Raw genomic sequence first — 9,700 nt, forward strand, 5'->3', positions numbered from 1 at the left:
GCTGCTCAGGAGGCTGATGTGGGAGGATCACTTAAGCCTGGGAGGCAGAGGTTGCAGTGAGCCATGATCATGCCACTGCACTCCAGCGTGGGTGACACAGCAAGACCGTCTCAATAATAATAATAATAATAATAATAATAATAATAATAATAAAGGGGTGGGAGGAAACTTCGGGAGGTGATGGATGTGTTTATGGCCTTGATGGTGGTGATGATTTCACAGGTACATACTTATCCCCAAACTTATTGAAATGTATACGTTAAATATATACAGCTTTTTATATGATCATTTTACCTCAATAGAGTGGTTTTCTTTAAAAAAAGAATTAACAACAATCTGGCAGGTCCATGGGGAGGAGAGGCCCAGGTGGCTGAGGAAAGAGCGTCTGCATCCTGGAGCCCCATCTGGGGATATGGGGGCACATGTGAGGCTGTGGCACAGAGAGCCCTGCCAAGAAGGATATGGCTCCAGCTTCATATTGAAAAAGAAGGGTCTCTTGCAACTGGCCAACAAAAGCGTCACTAGAGCTGGACAAGGTGGACATTCTGACCTGAAGGATGGCTCTGGGGGGCAGGAGTGCTGGCTATGGGAGCAGGAGAGGCTGCACATTTTGCTGCTTATGCTTTTGCACCTGCCATCTTGGTCACCCTTACCCCCCCAGCCCTCTGAGTGTTCTCATAAGTGCAGTATTATCTTCCTATTTTTTAAATGAGCACTTGAACATTTATGGGAAAACAGGCTGCATATTGGGGTCAACTGTGATGGTTATCCATGCCCCAGAAGAAGAGGAAGTCACTTCTTTGCATGAAATGGAAATGAAATTGAGAGACCCAGGATTTATTTCCTTTGCTGTGATCATAATTGTAATCTTCTTAGTGCTGATTTTGATTGTGGCTCCCAAGAAAGGACAGACCGATGTATTGGTCTATATTTCAATCTGTTCTTTGACTGGAGCATTTTCAGTTTCTTCTGCCAAAGGCCTGGGTATTGCCATTAAGGAATTACTAGAATGGAAGCCAGTTTAGAAGCATCCCCTGGTCATTTTTTGCTGGCTATACTTGTGTTTTTGGTGACTACACAGATTAACCATCTCAAGGCACCAGACACCGTTAATACATCTCCTGTGACTCCCATTTATTCTGCGTTCTTCACATCCGTGGTAGTGACTTGCTCTGCCATCTTACTCCAAGAGTGGTATGGCATGAAAGCTGGAGATATCATCGAGACCCTGAGTGGATTCTTCACTATTATCCTTGGCATCTTTCTTCTACATGCTTTTAAAAATACTGACATTACCTGGAGTAAGCTGACATCCACTGCTAAGAAAGAAGTCATCTCTCTGAATGGCAATGAGAGCAATCCTGTTTTACTAGAGAACTTGGAGGGTTCAGCCCTGGATACAATGATAACATTACCTTGTTTAGCAGAACTGATAATTGAAGTCTCTAGAAACACTGAATTTTAACCAGTATGAGACACTCAAAGAGGAAAATGAATGCTTGCTTCTTGGAACTAGGAAAGTTAGCATTTTTGAAGTTCTAACTAATTTAGATGTGAGGCCAAGTATAAATGCCATCTTTTTGGCCACTAAATTTGAAAATCAGATTGATGCTCCTCCAGAAGACATCTGCTGCTTTTCATTTCTGCAAATTTTGAAATATTCCCTAGGGATCAAAGAAGTCAAAGAGCTATGTGTGTCTCAGAATAATCTCTTTCTTCTGGCCACAATATATTTGTCTCTGCCAGGTGGCTCTTCATTTTTTCCTTGGTGGCTGTATGACTTACATTCATTGATAGAAAGTTAGCAGTGTTCTGATAAGCAGAGTATCAGTCATTTTCTCTGATGAGTCATAATTTCAAATTATTGAAACTGAGAAGTGAGATCACTGGTGCTTTGTCCTCCCATCTGCAACTTCCTTCTTCTTAAACTGGTTAGCTAATTAATTATTTTAAGGGAAAAACAAGCCCGCTTTGGAAATTTATTCCTTAATGGGCTAGAATACACAAGACATACCCACCCATGAAGAGCTTATGAATTGTAACTTACTGACATATCATAAGAATTTACTACCCATTAAAGAGGAAGAATGGAGGAAGAGAAAAATAGTTTAGACCTCAAATAAAGGAAACTGTTTTTTTCTTTTCACAGAAACAAACACACATGCGATTGCTTTCACAGGTTCCTTTAATTAACTCAGACCTGGATGACATAAAATGAAGTTTCTGAAGAAGTTCAGGTAAATTCAGCTTTGGAGTCACTTATGTTCATTTTGTTCCTTTCTTTTACTATTATCCCAAAGGTTATTTTTCTTGTTGATATGGAGATTTTTTTGTAAAATAATCGCTAGGTTATTTCAGGATTATATTGTACACTTCAATTGTTCTCAAGTGTTTTATCCCTAAAGGGTGAGTTTTCCATAGACTGTTTGGAAACAGCTAGAAAAATCTTTGTGAAAAATCTGAACGAATTATCTTAATGGCTCTGTTGAAATTTGCTACTTCCTCCCTTATTAAGGAAATTATGATTAGTTACTAATCTTTAAAAATAGGTATATCCTAATAGAGAGTCAACTTCCTGCAAAACAAAATATTAATACCTTAGGGGCTACTGCAGGACAATACCTTTTGCACATTAAAATGTCCATAACATTTTCCTGTTTCAAATGCATGGCAGCAATTCCATTTTTGGTGGTCTTTAACATAATGGACAGATTTACTATCACTTACTGATTTTACGGAAAAGAAATTGGCTATCTTATTTCTATACTAAACTTATTTTTCTTATCTTATTTCTTATCTCTTATGTCTTTTTCTTGTCTTATTTCTATACTAAGCTTATTTTTCTCAAAACACAAATTCTAAGTGAAAAGTTGTCATTAAAAAAAATTTCAGGTTGACTGGATTTTTTCTGCTCTAACTTTTAATGTTATTAGGTTTTGTTTCTTTTTTCTAAGGTAGCTCAAGACTTCCCAGGGTAATAATAGTAAATCTTATTCTTCAGAATTCTTTTAAGCTGACTTCAGCATTTCCCCAGTTTTATTAAACTATGACCAGTGTTTACAATGACAACCTGAGATGGCTGCAAGGCCCTAATGTGCCATTGCAGTCTTTTCAGCACAGTGTAGTGTTGAGTACGATTCCATGCATTCTAAATTTTTGAAAATTGATGATCCATGGAAGGTCCATGGAATTATACCTCAGATCAAATATGTGTTTACTCTGTTCATTGCTGTTTCACTTTAGTTGTATATCAGACATATAAGCTATGAACACAAGTTTGTAGGAAAAGTATCTTCTGGCTGGGTAGTGGCTCACACCTGTAATCCCAACATTTTGGGAGGCTGAGGTGGGAGGATTACTAGATCCCAGGAGTAGTTTCAGACCAGCCTGGGCATTGCAAGACCCCATCACTAAAAAAAATGTAAGAAATATCAACTGAGTGTGGTGGTGTGCACCTGGAGTCCCAGCTACGTCAGGAGGCTGAGTTGTGAAAGTATCTTCTGAAAAGATAGCATTTGAAAACTGCAGAAATTATTTCATTTTTTTCTTTCAGTATTAAGAGCTTTATTGATTTCTTTAGGACACCTTCTTGGTGAGGAAATTAATGGCAGTTTTCTTGACATCCAACCTGAGACTGGTGGTTCTCTGTTCTGGTGAATTTAAGTTTTAAATATTTATTTGTGTCACCTGTTACAAAGATTTTGCCCTTGGTATGTTATGCTCAGGTCAAAGGTTCCTGAAACACAAGGCTCAGTGTATACCCTGGATGGGAAAATGAACTGGTGTTGGCATATATGCATGCCCAGGAGGAAGACTGGGAAAGACTTAATGAGTTGGAGTATGCGGAGAAACAATGAAATATTGAAAACTGTCTATATAAAAATCACTGTTGGGCATATGCCTTAAAAAACAATATGTTATTGCAAATTGAACACTAAAATTATTTTCCCAAACAGAAGATATTGTCTAAGGAAGAATAAAATGCTGAACCCCTATATTCGGACTGTTAGTCTTACCTGGTAGTTTATGTATGTATTTCAATACTTTGTCATCACGTAGATATCTTAAGATTTATTATGTGAATATCTGCATGTGTGTCATTAAGGATTACAAATTAGTGCTCACACAAGAATTAACAACAGTCCTTCTCAAACTCTTCCAAAAAGTAGAAGAGGAGGGAAAGCTTTCTAACTAATTCCCTGAGGCCAGCATTACCCTGATACCAAAGCCAGATACAGACATCACAAGAAAAGAAAAATATAGATCATATCCCTTGTGAGTACACATATTAGTCAGGTTGGGTTGCCACAATAAAATGCTATCGATTGGGTGGTTTAAACAACAGACATTTATTTCTTACAGTACTGGAGGCTGGAAGTCCCAGATGAAGGCCCGGCGAGGTTGTCTGGAGGGGGCTCTTTCCTGATTTGCAGATGGCCACCTTGTCACTGCAGTCCTCAGATGGCCTTAGCTCTGAGTGCATGTGACAAAAGAGAGAGGGAGAGATATTTCTCTCTTCCTCTTCTTATAAGGCCACCAATCCTGTTGAATTAGGCCTCATGAACTTAATAATCTGAATTACCTTCTAAAGGCCCTATCTCTAAATCAGCCACATTAGGGGTTAGGGATTTAATCTATAAATTTTGGGGGAACACAATTCAGTCCATAGCAGTATAAATACAAAAAACTAGCAAATCTAATTCAACATCTTTAGAGGAGTACACATCATAACCAAGTGGGACTTATTCCAGGAATGCAAGGGTGGTTCAATATATGAAAATCAATCTGTTTTATATACTATGTTAATAGAATGAAGGAAAGAAACATGATCACCTCCATCAGTGCAGAAAATGCATTTGACAAAGTTGAACATTTTTTATGATAAAAGCAATTCACAAACTAGGAGTAGAAGGAAACTTCTTCAATATCATGAAGAACATTTGGTGGGAATTGAACAATGAGAACACATGGACACAGGAAGGGGAACATCACACACCGGGGCCTGTTGTGGGGTGGGGGGAGGGGGGAGGGATAGCATTAGGAGATATACCTAATGTTCAGTGATGAGTTAATATGTGCAGCACACCAGCATGGCACATGTATACATATGTAACTAACCTGCACGTTGTGCACATGTACCCTAAAACTTAAAGTATAAAAAAAAGAACATTTGTGAAAATCCCACAACTAACATCCCACCATCAAAGCTGAAAGACTGACATCATTCCTTATAAACTCAGAAATAAGGAATGGATATCCACTTTTGCCACTTCCATTCAACATTGCACTAGAAGTTCTAGCCAAAGAAATTAGACAAGAAAAAAAGGCATCTAAATTGGAAAGCAAGAAGTAAAATTATCTCTATTGCACATGACATAATTTTACATATAAAAAATTTAAAGAATTCATAAAAAATCCATAAGCGCTAATTAACAAGTTCAGCAAATTTGCAGGGTACAAGGTCAATACATTAAATCAGCTGTACTTCTATATACTAGCAATAAACAACCTGAGAAAGAAATTAAGAAAACAATCCTGTCTGGGTGTGGTGGCTCATGCCTGTAATCCCAGCACTTCTGGAGACTGAGGTGGGAGGATTGCTCGACGCCAGGAGTACAAAACCAGCCTAGGCAACAGAGCAAGACCCAGTCTCTTTAAAAAAATTGCCAGGTGTGGTGGCGTTTGCCTGTAGTCCCAGTTACTCAGCAGGCTGAGGTAGGAGGATCACTTGAACCCAGGAGTTTGAGACTACAGAGAGCTAGGATCACCATTGTACTCCAGCCTGGGCAACAGAACAAGATCCTGACTCTATTTAAAAAATCAAAAAAGAAAACAATTCTATTTATAATAGCATAAAAAAGAATAAAATACATAGGAATAAATTTAAATCAAGAGGTGCAAGATTTGTGCACTGAAAATTATAAAACATTACTGAAAGAAACTTAAAAAGATCCAAATTGGAAGCCACTTTGTGTTTGTGGATTGGGAGACATAGAGGTTAGAATGGCAGTGCTCCTGAAAGTGACCTACAGATGCACTGCAATGCCTTTCAAAATACCAATGGTCTTTTTTGCAGAATGAAAAAGCTGATTCTAAAATTCATCTGGAATTGTGAGATCCCAAATAGCCAAAACAATCTTGAAAAAAAAAAAAAAGTTTAAAGACACACACTTTCCAATTTCAAAGCTTGACTATAAAGCTACAGTAATCAAAGAATCATGGTTGTGGCATAAGGACGGACCAGTGAAATGGAACTTAGAGTCCAGAAATAAACCAATACATCTATGATCAATTAAGTTTCAACAAGGGTGCCAAGATCATTAATTGGAAAAAAGTCTCTTCGACAAATAATTCTGGGGCAACTGTATATCCACATGCAAAAGAATGACTATGCTGCATACTGTATACAAAGATTAACTCAAAGTGGATCAAAGACCTAAACACAAGCGCTAAGACTGTAAAACTTTTAGGAGAAAAATATAGGGATAAATCTTCATGACTTCGAATTTGGCAATATAATCTTAGCTATGACGCAGATGACAAAAGAAAAGCTAGATAAACTGCAACCCATCAAAATTAAAAACTTTTGTGCATCAAAGAACACTTTCAAGAAGCGAAAAGAAAATCTGCAGGATGAGAGAAAATATTTGCAAATTATATGTGTAAGAAGGGCTTACTTTCCAGAACATAGAAATAACACTTAGAACTTAAACAACCCAATTAAAAAATGGTGAAAGGCCTTGAATAGACTTTTCTCCAAAGAAAATTTACAAAGGGCCAACAAGGATATGAAAAGATGCTCAACATCATTAGACATCATGGAAATGAAAGTCAGAGCTATGAGATACCACTTCACTTTCATTAGGTTGTCTATGATTAAAAAAAAGGAGAGGAAAACAAGTGTTGGTGAGGATGTGAAGAAATCAGAACTCTCGGCCGGGTGCAGTGGCTCAAGCCTGTGATCCTGGCACTTTGGGAGGTCAAGGTGGGCAGATCACTTGGAGTCAGGTGTTCAAGACTACCCTGGCCAACATAGCGAAACTCTATCTCTATTGAAAATACAAAAAAATTCGCCAGGCGTGGTGGTGCAGGCCTGTAATTCCAGTTACTCGGGAGGCTGAGGCAGGAGAATCACTTGATCCCGGGAAACAGAGGTTGCAGTGAGCCGAGATCATGCCACTGCACTGCAGCCTGGGTGACAGTGAGACTCTGTCTCAAAAAAAAAAAAAGAAATTAGAACTCTCATGCATTGCTGGTGGGAATGTAAAATGGAGCAATTGTTCTGGAAAACAGTTTGAGAATTACTCAAAAAGTTAAAAATAGGCCTGGTACAGTGGCTCGTTATTGTAATCCCAACACATTGGGAGGCCAAGGCAGTTGGATTGCTTGAGGCCAGGAGTTCAAGACCAGCCTGGGATACACAGTGAGACCCTATCTCTAAAAAAAATACAAAAATTAGCAGTGCATGATGGTGGATGCCTGTAGTCCCAGCTGCTTGGGAAGCTGAGATGGGAGGATTGCTTGAGCCCAGGAGATCAAGGTTGCAGTGAGCTGAGATAGCACCACTGCACTCTAGCCTGGGTGACGGAGTAAGACCCTAACTCAGAAAAAAAAAAGTTAAAAATAAAAATACCATATAGCAGTTAAACTTCTGGATATATATGCCCTACATGATTGAAGACAGATATTCTAACAAATACTTACACTTATTCACAAATGCTCATAGAAGCACTATTCACAACCCGAATGTCCGTCCACTGATAAATGGATAAACACAAGGCAGTAGACCCACACAGTGGAATACTACTCAGCCACAACAAGAGTGATGTTCTGACATGCTGCAACCCGGATGAACCTTGAAGACATTCCGCTAAGTGAGGGAAGTCAGACACAAAGGCCACATATTGGATGTTTCCATTTACACGGACTGTTCAAATAGGCAAATCCACAGAGATAAAAAGTAGATTCGTGGTTGCCAGAGGCTGGAAAGAGGAAGGAAGGAACAGTGGCTAAATGTCTGCTATGGTTTTCTTTTTGAAGCAAAGAAAATATTCTAAAACAATCTAAGTGATAATTGCATAACTATGAATATGCTAAAACCATGGAATGAATTTTTAATAGGATGAATTTTATGGTATATAAATTATATCTCAGCAAAGCTGTTATAAAATAACAAGTATCTTCTCTTCACAACAACAGTACAGTTATTAAAATTAGGAAATTAACACACCTTGATATAATACTCTTTATAATTTATGTATCTTCATCAGATTTTGCTGTTGTTCCATTTAAAGTCTCTTACAGCAAAAGAAACTCTTTGATCATGTCTTGCAATCAGCCGTCACGTCTCATTTCCTTTAATCTGAAACGATTCCTCAGTCTTTTTTTCCCATGACCTTGACTGTTTTTGAGAGTAAATTATTTTATTAAATGGCATTTAATTTGGGGTTCATCTGATAGATTCAGATGACATGGTTTCATCAAGAATATCACCGTAGTGATGTACCTGTTCTGCGCGTCCTGTGAGAAGGCGTGGGTTTGAGTTTGTCCGATCACTGATGATGCTGGAGTTCATCCCTGGCAGGCCTCTCCACTGCCATGTTACTATATTTCCTTTTGAAATTGCTAAGTATCTCATTGGAGATGCTTTGAGACTATGTAAATATCTTCTTACTCAACCTTCCACCCATTAATTTTAGCATCCATTGTTGATTTTGGCCTAAAAAATGGGATTTTTACATCAATCTCTAATTGTTTTTTTTTTTCAGATTGTATTTCCAATTCAAAAGATTCAAAGAGCTCTGGGTTCTCCAACAAAGTGTACAGTGCAGGCTTTGCTCGTTTTAAAGTGTCCCATGAGAACAGGCAAAGCAGCCAGGCTTAATATTCCCTGTTTGCAGAAAAGAAAAACACATCTTGCAGACTCATGGGCTTAAAGCCAGCTTGTGTTTTGTAATTTGCCCTTCACCTTCTTAGACCTGGAGGGGCACATTGATGATTTAGTGATTTAAAACATAAAAAAGGGCCGGGTGCAGTGGCTCACACCTGTAATCCCAGCACTTTGGGAGGCCAAGGTGGGCAGATCACGAGGTCAGGAGATCGAGACCATCCTGGCTAACAACAGTGAAATCCCATCTCCACTAAAAATACAAAAAATTAGCCGGGTGCAGTGGCGGGCGCCTGTAGTCCCAGCTACTCGGGTGGCTGAGGCAGGAGAATGGTGTGAACCCAAGGGGTGGAGCCTGCAGTGAGCCGAGATCATGCCACTGCACTCCAGCCTGGGCAACAGAGCGAGACTCCGTCTCAAAAAAAAAAAAAAAAAAAAAGAATAGTAAGGAGGCTCTCTGGACCTCATGGAAGATGACAGGGCCCTGGACCACTTTTACTTACTGAGGTTCCAGATATATTAGGATATAAATATTATAGCAAAAATGAGTTATAACTATGGTGAAAAAAATGAACTGTGGTTGCCTGTGGGGCTGGACTGGGGGTGAGTTGGAGGTGGGACAGGATTGACTGGGAAGGGCCTCCAGGATTCTAAGGCCATGAATCCTGTGCATCTTGACAGGGGTACGCATTTCCAAACTCACAGAAGGTGAGCTTTCGAGTGGATGTGACATTCTGTATAAGTTTTACCTCCAAATCCCCATAAATGTGGCTGGTAATGGTATGCATGCTGAGGTGTTTAGAGGTAAAGTGC

General features: G+C 39.0%; 1 pseudogene; it reads left to right on the forward strand.

Annotated features, from left to right (window-relative positions):
• Positions 1-412: 412 nt before the first annotated feature.
• LOC116460982 (magnesium transporter NIPA3-like) lies at positions 413-1,440 on the forward strand (annotated as a pseudogene).
• The last annotated feature ends 8,260 nt before the right edge of the window (positions 1,441-9,700 follow it).

The sequence above is a fragment of the Hylobates moloch genome, unplaced genomic scaffold, assembly GCF_009828535.3.
Source record: "Hylobates moloch isolate HMO894 unplaced genomic scaffold, HMol_V3 SCAFFOLD_21, whole genome shotgun sequence".
In the NCBI taxonomy this organism is placed as follows: Eukaryota; Metazoa; Chordata; class Mammalia; order Primates; family Hylobatidae; genus Hylobates; species Hylobates moloch.